The sequence below is a fragment of the Meles meles genome, chromosome 4 (genome assembly GCF_922984935.1).
Source record: "Meles meles chromosome 4, mMelMel3.1 paternal haplotype, whole genome shotgun sequence".
Lineage (NCBI taxonomy): Eukaryota > Metazoa > Chordata > Mammalia > Carnivora > Mustelidae > Meles > Meles meles.
This window is the reverse complement of record NC_060069.1, coordinates 116,377,872-116,391,945: the sequence shown is the minus strand read 5'-3', so window position 1 is coordinate 116,391,945 and position 14,074 is coordinate 116,377,872. Positions and strand designations below refer to the sequence as shown.

General features: G+C 35.6%; 2 pseudogenes; both read right to left on the bottom strand.

The window, feature by feature from the left end:
• Positions 1-776: 776 nt before the first annotated feature.
• LOC123939921 lies at positions 777-1,436 on the bottom strand (annotated as a pseudogene).
• Positions 1,437-4,421: 2,985 nt separating this feature from the next.
• Positions 4,422-10,593, bottom strand: LOC123940754 (annotated as a pseudogene).
• Positions 10,594-14,074: the final 3,481 nt, after the last annotated feature.

Genomic DNA, 14,074 nt, shown 5'->3' with positions numbered 1-14,074 from the left:
CCTGAGGGTTTTGAAGGGTCAGGGGTGGGAGGTTGGGGGAACAGGTGGTGGGTAATAGGGAGGGCACGTTTTGCGTGGAGCACTGGGTGTTGTGCAAAAACAATGAATACTGTTACGCTGAAAAAATAAATAAATTAAATTTTTTAAAAAAAGAAAGAAATTAAATAAATAAAAATTTAAAAAAGAAAACAAAAAAAAGTTTAAAAAAAAAGAAATATCTGAGACACAGCAATAATATGGATTTTCTGGGAAGAAAGCATTTGCTGTGATCCACTCCTCCCTTTCCTAGGGCTTGGGGATATCCCTCAGGAACTGATGATCTGGTTTAATCTTGTGATGTGTACTTCCAGACTATAGAATAATTAAAGTGTTTGAATAGTTAAACATCTTTTAAACAAATAGATGTTTAAACTAAACTAATTGAATAGCTTCTTCCTGCGATTTTGTCATAGCCCAACCCAGAAGCCAATCCTAGCAACAAGAACAAAAATAATTTACATTAAGTGTATATTTGCAACTGTCATATATATTATATAAATATATATTATATTTATTTATATTATTTATATTTGTGGGAGGCCGCAATAAGGCTTGAGATGAGAACCAAACCAGGCCCTGACTTGTGCTTCAATTATTCTAGTATGATATGAACACATGGAATAAATCATTAAACCCTAGGGAAAGTATAACTGGAAAATCTTTGCACACTTACGGCATATAATCTGCATAATTTGTGATACTTTTAATGAAAAACAGAACAGATAATAGTGTGAGATTTAAACACTTCTCTTTAACATTTTTCTCAGTGAATCTATGATTTTTTTTTTTTATTTCTCAGGCTATAGATCATTGGATTTAACAAAGGAATTATGACAGTGCAAAATAGAGCCCATCATATCTTGATCATCTGATTGTGCAGATCCAGGGCATACATATCATAAGAGAAGAGGGCCATAATATGAAGACACAGATAAAAGATGGGCTCCATAGGTGGAAAAGGCATTTTTATGCCTTGCAGAGACTTCTTTCTTCAGATTGTGAAGAGAATAAGTGTATAAGAGACTAGAACAATCAGAATGGTAAATACCTGTATTGACCCAGAGAAAATAAAAACCATCAGAACATTAAGTGAAGGGTCAGTACAGGAAATCTTAAACAATGGCATGATGTCACAGTAAAAGTGATATATTATGTTAGAATTACAAAAGGTTAATCTGAATTAGAAACCTATATGAATTAAAGAATGAACAAAGCCACCTACAAATGAGGAGACTAACAGCCAGGTGCAAAGTCTATAGATCTTAATCACTGGGTAAAGTAATGGTTTGCATATGGTTATATAGTGATCACATGCCATTGTTGCCAAGAGCAAACATGCTGTGCTTCCCTGATGCAAAGGAAAAAAACTGTATCATGCACTCAGAGAGAGAGATCATCTTCTCTTGGCTAGGAAGTTGACCAGCATATCGATTTGGGCAGAAAGCTCATGAGAATTGGCCAGCATTGTGCAGCAATTTGGGCATGCCTGCATGGTGTTTGGAACATGTTCTGCTAGGTGCTTGTTGTGACCCTTGGGGACCAGGGGATGGGCCCACGTGGCTCCCCTGAGGGCCCCGCTGAGTCAAGCTCCCTGGGAAAGAGTTGATCAAGGGGATCAGACTGAGAAACAGGCTCCAGTTTTGTGGCCTTGTGGCAGCCTAAGTGGGGGTGTCCTCTGTGGGTATGCAGGTTTCTCCCACTCTGAAGGTTCTGCATAGCTCCAAATGGCACAGATTCCTACTGGGTGGCAGGTGGAGCCCTGGGGTATGGCTCAGGGGTCCCCAATCTGGAGGGTTTAGGGGCCAGGGCTCTGGGGACAGAAACCTGAAAACCCAACTTAGATTTCATGTTAGGGCCTAGGGACATAGCAGGCCCGATCTGCCAGGGTTGAGGCGATTCCCAGGGGCAAAGTGGAGGACAGGGGCAGACAGGGCTTCAAGCTCTGGGTTTCTGCCCTGGGGGCAGCCAAACATGGGGGTGGCCTCCAGAAGCATTCTCCAACTCTGAGGGTTTTGTGCAGCTCCAAATGGCACAGTTTCCTCCTGGTAGCTGGCAGAATCCTAGGGTTTGGCTTAGGGGTCCCCAATCTGGAGGGCTTGAGTGCCAGGCCTCTGCAGACAGAAGCCTGAAACTCCAACCAAGGGTTAGGGTTAGGGCCTAGGTGCAGGTCAGGCTTGATCTCCCAGAGCTGAAATGGGCTCCCAGGGAGGCTGAGTAGAGAGAGGGGTTGGCCACACTTGCACCTGGTTCTTAATGTGCTTTCCTGCAGGGTTCCAGCCACGACCACTCAGGACCATGGGCCAGGCCTAAGTGTCTCCCCTGAAGGCCCATACCACCTGAAGCAAGATCGCCGGGGTTTCAGGCCAATTATCATGAGCTATCTGCCCAAATCTATATTGATTTGGACAGAATTGGTCCAGTGTTGACAATTGACCCAGTGTTGTACGGTGATTGGGGCTGCACACAGGCCTGGTGCTTAGAGCTCTTTCTCTCTAGGTGTGTGTTGTGATCATCTGCAACCACCAGCCGGGCCCACATGGCTCCACTGAGGTCCCACTCTGAGGCAAGATTTCCAGGGGCAGAATTGAGGGAAGGGCTCAACTGAGCTTTAGTCTCCAGGCTTGTGGTCTGGTGGGGATGCCAAAGGTGGGGGTGGTATCTCACTCTGGTCTTCATTGATTTCCCCACTGATCAATTATATTGAAAATATTTGTGTGCCCTACTTGACATCTATATATATGGTTTCCTGAAGTACCTGTTCAAGTATTTTCCTTTTTAAAATTCAGTTACATATTTATTATTCACTTTTGAGAATTCTTTACATACTCTTGGTGCAAAGCTCTCATCAGGTGTATGATTTGAAAATATGTTCTTAAGGATCTTGATCTTCTTTCCTCCCATAAGATCAGTGTCTTATTCTGATTTGACCTAATAAGCAAGAAGTAATAATTACTGTAGACTGTAGTATGTACCTAAGAAGAAAGAGTCCAGAAGGATTTCAGTAACTCATTTCAGCATAACACAAAATCCATTAGGAGTGTTTTAGGAGACTTCAGAGTTAAATCAAGGTTTTGGGGGGATGAATCTCCAGTAATGCAAGGGAGAACAAGTATATATGTGAATACATGTACACACATATTAAAGATGTGCATAAAATGACTTCGGGACTGAAGTCATTAACTCTAGGGCAATTATAACTGCAAAAATTATTTAAAATCAGTCAACACAGGGGTGCCAGAGTGACTCAGTCAGTTGGGTGTCTGACTCTTGCTCCCAGCTGGGGTCTTGATCTCAGGGTCATTAGATCAGGCCCTGTGTTGGGCCCCACACTAGGCACGGAGCCTACTTTAAGACAGCAACAACAACAGGGGAAGCTTGGTGGCTCAGTTGGTTAAGCTAAGTTGGTTCTGCCATTGGCTCAGGTCATTATCCCAGGGTCCTGGAATGTAGCTCCACATTGGGCTCCTTGCTGTTTCAGGAGTCTGCTTCTCCCTCTGCCCATCTCCTCTACACCTTTGTGCTCTCTAGCTCTCTCTCTCTCTCAAATAAATAAACAGAATCTATAAAAATTATTTATAACAACAACAAACTAATCAACACATAGCAAATATATAATCTGCCAGGGATATATACAATCTATATGTTTGAAGATATCTACTTACATCATTCATTTTGTACATATTCTATAAGAATAAATATATAGATATATAGAGTTCTAGATATGTATACCATTAGTAATCTGGTCAATATAACAATCCATGAAAAGATGCTGAAGTGAGATATTATTTAGTCAATGTTTTGGAAGTAAGAGAATATTAACAGGATGTAGAAAAAGTAACAAGATTACAACAAATGACAGAAGTGAGGAGACTTAGTGTGAAGACCTAAGTTATAACAATAGAATGCTGTAGGTAATCAGTGGTGAGAGAGGAAGGGCAGAGGTGAACCTGAAATCTGATCACTCATTAAACTTTTTGGTCTCTGTTCACTCAAATACAACCCTGACTCCAATGTGGGATAAATGGAATGTGAGTCTTTGGGGCACATGGCTGTATGTCAGTCAAATATACCATATTCAAAGTCTATTTAGAGAAATTACCCTATTTCAATGCTTAATGCATTTATGAAGCCACATTCAAACATGCAAACATGTAAAATATTTTATTTCCTTTTAAATTATTTTTATGTCATGAACACTTGATTAAAATTCCCTCTGTGTTTTGACTACATATACATATATTTGTTTTGTAATCTCACCTTAAGTCATTTAAACATTAGGACAATTATAACTGCAAAAACTGAACCCTAATCAACACAGAGCAAGTATGTAATCTGTACAGTTTGTCATTCTAGTGAAAAGAGAACAGATAATAATGTGAATTCTAAGAATTTCTCTTCAACATTTTCCTCAATGAATCTATGACTTTCTTATTTCTCAAATGGTAGATAATTGGATTTAACAAAGGAATTATGAGAGTATAAAATAGAGAGTCCTTCACATCTTGGTCTTCTGATTGTGTAGATACGGGACACACATTCAAGAAAATAAGAGCACCATAGTATAAGGAGACAGATAAGAGATGGGCTCCACAGGTAGAGAAGGCTTTGTTTATGCCTTGTAGAGACTTCTTTTTTTTTAAAGATTTTATTTATTTATGTGACAGAGAGAGATCATAAGTAGATAAAGAGGCAAGCACAGAGAGAGAGAGATGGAAGCAGGCTCCCTGCTGAGCAGAGAGCCCGATGTGGGACTTGATCCCAGGACCCTGAGATCATGACCTGAGCCGAAGGCAGCGGCTTAACCCACTGAGCCACCCAGGCACCCTAGAGACTTCTTTTTTAAGATTATAAAGAGAACTAGTGTGTAGCAGACAAGAACTATCAGAGTGGTGAACATCTGTATTGACCCAGCAAAAACAAATACTATCAGATAATTGATAGAAGGGTCAGTGTAAGAAATCTTAAGCAATGGTATAATGTCACAGTAAAAGTGATGTACTATGGGAATTGCCTAAGGCTAATCTGAATAAGAAAGAACTATGAATTATGGCATGAAAAAGGCTACCTAAAAGTGACAACACTAAGTGGATGCACAGTGCATTGGACATAATCACTGGATAATGTAATGGTTTGCATATGGCCACAGAGAGATCATATGCCATTGTTGCCAACAGAAGGCATTCTACTTTCATACTTACTGCAAAGGAAAAAAATTGTATCATGCATTCTGAAAGAGATATCATTTTGGTCTTGGCAAAAAAGTTGACCAGCATCTTGGGGGATACTGTGGATGATATCCAAGCATCCACAAGTGCCAAACTCCTGAGGAATAAGTACATGGGGATGTGAAGCTGAGGATCATCCCATCTGAGAGCAATTAGACCAAGGATCCCCACAATGGTGAGAAAATAGATAACCAAGAACACCAGGAACAGGGAGATTTGCCACTATGGTTCATATGTGAGTCCTGTGAGAATCAAATCTGTCAGCAATGTTGTAGTTCCAAGTCTTTTTCCACGTTCCTTTTCCAAATCCTCACTGAGTGTTGCTGAAATGAAATTTAGTAAATGGGAAAATGTCACTCAATTTCTAACATGAAAATATGGAAAGGAGATGTGAAATAGATTATGCACATTAGAATACCATCTCAATTTTGTGTATTGCCTCTCTGTTGACTGGACTCTATTTTGAGGGCTTCAGATACTGCAATTATTTCCATTTTTTAAATGTGCAGCTATGAAAAAAATTAGAAAAATGAAAAATATTGTAGTAAGTCCTAAATTTATTGGATAGGATTGGTGTGATTTGGAAATTGTATGTTTGGGACATGGATATAGGGTGAAGAGAAAAAGGAGCTTGATGGGTTTCAGTAACAAAATGAGCTAAATGCCATGTGAAGGATCATGAATATTATTCATCAGGGAATAAGCATGCACTGAAACTTAAAAGAAGGGAGTATTACTGGTAGATTCTTTTTTAAATGAATATACAGAGATGTAGAAAATAGGCTGCAGAGAGTTTGAAATTAAGGTCAGGAATACTAGTTAAAAAGTTACTACTATTCAGTGTTCTCAAACCAGAACCTATAGTAAAGCTTCAAATCTACATTTTGCATAAAAGGTTACCCAAAATGTGTAATACAGGGAACATTTTATACAAAATATATATTTGAGGTTTTATGGTAGACACTGATTTAGTGAAGCAAATACTAAGGCTAATAATCTGTATTCTACTTGAACTCTAAGTGACCCAAATATATGTGACATGACTGATTCATGTTTGAAATGACATTGAGATTGATGGGAAGATGAAGGGACAGATGGAAAAGTTCATAAGGTAGATGCAGTGCCAACTCACTGAAAAAGGTACAGAAGTTAGTCCCTTCTACCCAGGTACCAGACAGGATCACAATCTCCTCAATGTCTGGTAACAAGACTGCCAGTCATGGTCCCCGCTGCAGACTCAGCAAAAGCTACATAACTGGTTACAAATCAGCACTACTGTAGTTCTGTGGTAATCCTACTGACATGGGGAACCAGCAAGGAAAAGAAATTTTTACCTGTTAAAATAGTCAGTAAAGACTGGAAGAGGTGTTTGCTCCCTCAAATCAACAGACACCAATGCAAGGCTCTGCAGGTCATAAAGAACCACACAAACAGACCACCACCAAGGGAAACTAATTAAGCCAGTAATTGATCAAAGAAATAGAGATCTATAGTTTTTCTGACAAGGAATTCAAAATAATTATATAAAAGAAACTCAAAGAAATACAACAGAACGGGTAACTAAATGAAATGAGGAAACAATGCACAAATAAAATTAGAAGTTAAATAGAAAAACCATAGGGGCGCCTGGGTGACTCATTCAGTTGTGTCTGGCTTTGCCTCAGGTAATGATCTCATGGTCCTAGAGTGAAGTCACACATCATGCTCCCCACTCAGCAGGGAATCTGCTTGTTCCTCTCCTGCTCCCTTCCACACTTGTGTTCTCTCTCTCTCTCAAATGAATTAATAAAATATTTTTTAAAAATAGAAACCATAAAAAATAACCAAACAAATCCTGGATCTGAAGAATACAATGACAGAAGTAAAAATTCAATAAAGAGTTTTAACAAGAAATTTAATCACTCAGAAAAAATAATCAAAACAATCAAAGAGGGATTGTATGAAATAAGCCAGTTAAAGGAACAAAAACTAAAAATAGAGTGAAAAATCTATGTTAATTATAGGATATCACAAATTAAATGAAAATTTATTTCATTGGCGTTCCAGAAGGTGAAGAGAAAGAAAGGGGCTGAAAGCTTATTTAAAGAAATAATAACTGAAAACTTCCCAAATCTTGAGAGATATGGATATCCAGGCACAAGAGACTCAAAGGACCCTAACCAAGATCAACCCAAAGAAGACTACTCTGAGACACATTATAAACACAGTGTCAAAGTAATAGACAATAAGAGAATTTTGAAAGTAGTAAGAGCAAAATGACTTGTGACCTACCAAGAAACCCCCATAAGGTTAGAAGCAAATTTCTCTGCAGAAACCTAGTACAGCAGGAGGAGGTAAAATGATATAGTCAAAACACTGAAAGGAACAAAAAAAACAAAAACAAAAAAAAAAAAAAAACACCTCTACCAACTAAGAACCCCGTAACTGGTAAAATTACCCTTCAGAACTTAACGAGAAATAAAGACATTCTCAAACAAACAAAATCTAAGGGATTTCATCACCACTCAACTTGCCTTACAAGAAATGTTAAAGGGAGTTGTTCAGGAGGAAATGAAAGGACACCAAGAAACAACATGAAAACATATAGAAGTATAAACTCATCTTTAAGGGAAATGTGTAGGCAAATTTTGAATACTCCAATGCTGTAATGATGATGCATAAATCATTTCTCATTTCAAGTATAAAAGTCATAAAATAATAATATTAAAAATATCTACAGTCACAATAATTTCTTAATAGATACACTACAGAAAAAGATGCAAAGTGTTAACATTGCAACAGCATAAAAATGTGGAAACAAAAGAAACAAAAGTGCACTCTCATATGCATTTGAAGGTAAGTTTTACCATTTAAAATAGACTGTTAGATCTATAACATGTTTTACTTAATCCTCGTGGTAACAACAACAACAAAAAACCTATAATAGGTACTTAGAAGATAAAAAAGGATCAAAGCATACCCCTACAAAAAATAAATCACATAGGAAGACAACAAGAGAGGAAGAAAAGAATAAAGACACTAAAAAAAAATCAGAAAACAATTTACAAAATGGCAACAGTAAGCCCTTAGTTATCAATAATTACTTTAAATGTAAATGGACTAAATTCTATAATCTAAATACAGAGTGGCTGAGTGAATAAAAACCAAACAAAAAATAAGATCCAACAATATGCTACCTATAGGAAATTCATTTTAGCTTTAAAAACACATACAGAATCATGCAAACAATAACCAAAAGGTCTACTGTGATAACAGATAGGATAGGATTTCAAAATAAGATAGAATTTCACTTAAAATCAGTCATAGAAGGAGAGGGAGAGAGGTGAGGGGATAGGTGAGCCTGGTGGTGGGTATTAAGGAGGGCATGTATTGCATGGAGCACTGGGTGTGGTACATAAACAATGAATCTTGGAACACTGAAAAAATAAAATTAAATTTAAAAAATAAAAATAAAAATATAAAATCAGTCACAACATAAAGTCACTATATAGTGAGAAAGGGTTCAATTCATCGGGAGGATAAAATTGTAAATATATATGCACCTATCATTGGAGCACATGAATATGTAAAACAAATATTAACAGAAATGAAGGGAGAAACAGCCCTTATGAAATAGAAGAGAACTTCAATACCTCACATTGGATAGATCATCCAGACCAATAATCAACAAGTAAACAGCATACCTGAATAACACAACAGACAAAATGAATGTAAGAGCTATATACAGGACATTCCATTTAGTAGCACCAGAATATACCTGCTTCTCAAGTGCACATGGAGCATTCTGCAGGATAGATCATAGGCTGGGCCACAAAGAATCCCTGGCAAATTTAAGGATATTGGAATCATTTTAAAAAGAATATAGAATCATATGCATATCTTTTCCAACCACAATGGTAAGAAACAAGAATTAGTAATATTAATAAAACTAAAAAATTCAAAAATATGTGGAAACCAAAAACACACTATTGAACAATCAATGGATCAAAAAAGAAATCAAAAGCATCTTTAGAGAACAAAACTACAACATGCCAAAAATTACAGGATAATGCAAAAATAATTCTAAGAGGGAAGTTTATAGTAATAACAGTATACATTAAAAAAAACTCTACCCAACATTAAATTTCAAAGAAATAGGAAAAGAAAAAAATTAACCCCAAAGTTAGGAAAAGGAAGGAAATAGTAAAGATAAGAGCAGAAACAAGTAAAAGACGCTAAATGGCAATAGAAAAGGTCAATAAGACTGAGTTTGTTTTCTGAAAGATGAACCAGAGCAAAAAACCTTTAGCTCGGAGAGCCTGGGTGGCTCAGTGGGTTAGAGCCTCTGCCTTCGGCTCGGGTCATGATCCCAGGGTCCTGGGATCGAGCCCCATATCGGGCTCTCTGCTCTGCGGGGAGCCTGCTTCTTCCTCTCTCTCTGCCTGCCTCTCTGCCTAGTTGTGATTTCTCTCTATCAAATAAATAAAAATATTTAAAAAAAAAACCTTTAGCTCTATTAAAAAAAAGAGGAAGGACTTAAAGTTGTAAATGAAAGAGGAGACATTATGGCTGACACTACAAATATACAAAGAATCATAAGAAACTACAAGGAACAATTATAAGGAAGCAAACTGAATAACATAAACCGATGGATAAATTTCTAGAAATATACAATCTACCAAGCCTGAACCATTAAGAAACAGAAAATGTAGACAAACCAATAACAAGTAGGAAGATTGAATCAGTAATCAAAAATCTCCCAACAAAGGAAAGCTCAAGAATAGGTGGTTTCACTGGGGAAGTTTACCAAACATTTAATGAATTAATGTCAGTTCTCAAACACTTCCAAAAAGGAAAAGAATATGTTCAAACTCATATTTTAAAGAATTACCTTGATATCAAAATCAGATAATAATACTAGAAGAAAAGAAAACTACAAGATAATATCCCTAATGAATGTATATGTAAAAATATACAACAAAATTCTAGCAAACTTAACAGGATCCATTAAAAGGATAATATATCATGATCAAGTAGGATTTATCCCTTGTATACAAGGATGGTTCAACATACATAAATCAATAAATGTGATATATCACATTAAAAGAATGAAAGATAAAGATCATATGATTATTCAATAGATGCAGAAAAAGCATTTGACAAAATTCAACATCCTTTCATGATAACAGCTCTCAACACATTGAATATAGAAGTAGCATATCTCAACATAATAAAAGCTGTATACGACAACCTCACAGCTAACATTCTATGCAACAGTGAAGAGCTGAAATTTACCTTCAAAAATCAGGAAAAACATAAAGTTGCCATTCCAATCACTTCTATTCAACATAGTACTAGAAATTAGAAATCCTTGCACAGTAATTAGATTAAAAGGAAAAAATGAATAAATAGGAAAGGAGGAAGTAAAATTGTCCTTGTTTGCAGATAGCATAATCTCATATGTAGAAAACTCTTAAGAACTCCACCAAAACAGTTAGAAGTAATCAACAAATTACAGTTGCAGGATAACAAGAATCAACATACAAATAACAGTTGTGTTTCTATTCACCAACAACAAAATAGCTGATAGAGAAAGAAAATAATACTATTTACAATATCATTGAAAACTACTTTGATATAAATGTGATATTTAAGTAGAAAGCAATTGTTTTTCAAAAGGAAATCAAGCACTACAGATAGAATTTTGAAGACATATTTGGGATGTGTCCACATATCTTGATATGATTTTCTAGGTAAAAATTATATGAGAAGCATGTTAATTTTTTCATGTCTGCATATATTATTTTAAAATCTTGGAAACAGAATTTTATCACCTACATGAAAATATTCCAAAGAAGCTCAGTGAGGTTTGATTTATCTTAAACATAAAGAAAAATTGAGCACATTCTCTTAGTTTGCAAGAGCAGATGATTACAAGGGAATATGGTAACTTACTAGGTAAATATTGGGAAAATCCTTTTAAAAATTAGCATTCAGTTTTCAAAACAGAAATCCATCATTTTTTAAATATATTCAAGAATGCACTCTTTACAACAAATGTGTATTTATGAGGAAATGAGGATCTAATACAAAACATGGGAGGGGGGGAGACAGTAATGTAGAAATAGAAAATGTTATCACAGAAGCCTGATGAGAGAGTTTGAGTGTGGTCAACTGTTCCATATAATATAGTTAGTTAATTAAGATAATAATAATTGACAAATGTGCTTTGGATTGGGTGACTAGGAAATGAGTTTGATCTTGATGAGAGAGCAGTGTCATCAAAATAGAGGGGGAAGATGTAGAACCAGTTACCACCTGAACCTCCTAACTCCTCTTCTTATCCTAGCATGCACCTAGACTCTGGTTACTTGTCCTGTCTCATTCTTCATTCCTTAAATATGCCTATACATTGAAACTCCCATGATTTTACCTTTAATTATGCTCTCCTTTCAGCCTATAAATCCTTACCACACATTTTCTGCTTATTGAAATCTAATTTATCTCACAAGAAACATAGGAAATGTCATCTCTTTGTAATGTTTTCTCTTAGTTCTCTAAGTTACTTCCTCTTTTGTATTCCCATATACCTTGCTTATAGTTCTTTGTGTTTTTATAATATTTAACTCAGCCTCAGCTGCTCTATATACATTTGTGTAAGTGATTTTACTCTCTGAATTAGCAGCTCCATGAGGGCAGGATTATTTCTTACTTATCTATGATGGTTTCTTCCCAACCCTACCCCTACTGTGGGTTTCTCTCTAATCAATGCTAACTCAGTGACTTGTTTATTGTAAGTATCACTCGATAAGTGTTGAATTTAATTGAAATTCTGTAAACATTTTAATAAACACTCTTTGAAGGCCGCTATTATCTGTTATATATACTAAGATATGTGTAGTGTGAAAAGTCAGAAAGAAAATTAATCCACCTAAGAATAAACAAGATTTTCATATGAAGAAGAGCTGGCCAAACATACAAGGGAAGCACAGGTAAGAACTCTTTGTGTTACAAAGACAGTAAGCATTTTGCAAATCAGGAAGTTGAGGATGTCTTCATGGAGGGAATCAGACCTCCTATAAAGACAAAATGAGACTTGGGTGGAGGAATAAGTCAAAGAGGGCATTTTAGATAAGAAGTAGATTCTGAGTAAATATTCTAAATTAGGATGTAGCTCTAGTGCATCAATGAATTGAGAAGTGATTGGTATGTTTCTGGAGATAGATTCTTAAAGGTGAATGGTAGAAAATAAAGTCATGGGTATTATAAACCCAGTGTATGAAGTCCTTGAAATACTGAGATAAGGGACAAAAATTTGGTTTGAGAGTAATGAAGAGTTAAAAACATTTCCAGTCCATAAGAGCATATGTACAATAGAAAAAGATGTTTCTAGAAAAATGAATTAAAAAGTTCTCTTATACTGTAAGAGGGAAATGAAACAGTACAATATCAGAGTTGTTTCAGAGGATGAATCTATAGGATTCGGTCAGATTAATCAAAAGGAATGAAGAAGACTGCAACTCTGGTAGATATCACATTTTTGTCTCTTTTCCATAAATCCTAATCCCTCTTCTAACCTTGGTTTAACTCCCACTTCTTCTATTATTAATCAACATGATTTTTCTTTCTCTTCACTATTGTTTTCAAATAAAGAACACTTGAGAGAGAGACAGAGGAAGAGGTTGAGCAAAAAAATCTAAAATATACTTAGGCTGACTTAAGTAAAAGCCATTTGATCTAACTTCAGAATGCCAAAGGATATCCATCTTTAATTGACGCCTTTTGGTTTACCTCTATTTTGGGAACCATATCTCTCAGGCTAAGAGTCCTTACAGAAATACCCAGATGCTAGTGCCAAGGAATCCCTCTAGAATCAATGGAAAACTTTAACTTTACTCTAAGGCTAACATAATTATTGTCACTGACCTGCTGGTAGAGTGTGCTAGATCATAATTTATTCCCAAATGTTTTAAAGACCAAGATATTTATTCTTAATTTCTCTAATAACAAATATCACATGGCCAGTCAGCTACTATAAAATGTTTTGTCAGTGAACTCAAAAATATGAGAATTGATTTCTAATTTATTTAGGTTAAAATGCAGAAATACACATTTCACTAAAAAACATCAGCATTTAATTGGTAATACATTTTATCTATTTAATAACTAAATTTTTGGTTTGTCTCTAAATTGAAGATACTATGGAAAGCCATAATGAGACACAGTACAGTGGATCATTCTGACCTATTCTGAGTTCAAAAGTACCATTGTGTTATCAATAAATATACAGGTAAGGGTATAAATGATTCTGTAATATAATCCTGAGAGATAGAATAAAATTTGTTTTTTATTTCAGCTGAATAATTTACATTTTAAATTAAGGGAGAGAAAATGAACTTTCATTCATTATTATTCTAATTCAGTATCTTCTATATAAAATAGTGATTATAGAAAACTAACCTAGATTCCACACATTTTTTCAGTTGATTCACCATTAGGTGTTACTAAAACAATCACAAAAAGCTGTCTTTGAATACTTTTACTGTTTTTCCAAAACATTATAATTCTGAAAGATTTTTTACAGTGTTATAGACCTAGAATATCAAAGGCAAGCTTATTTTATTCATTTGAGTACAATCCTCTAGTGATAAAACTCCAGAAAGCCTTTCCATACTATGAGTAAATAGAAAAAATAGTATATTAAATTCATTGTAGAGAAGGATAAGAAATAGAAAAAAGACTAACCAAAATGTGGTTTTGGAACAATATACTTTGAAGAACTTACAGGCTCTTCTCCAAAATTGTCTAATTGAAAAATGGTGAGGCCAAAG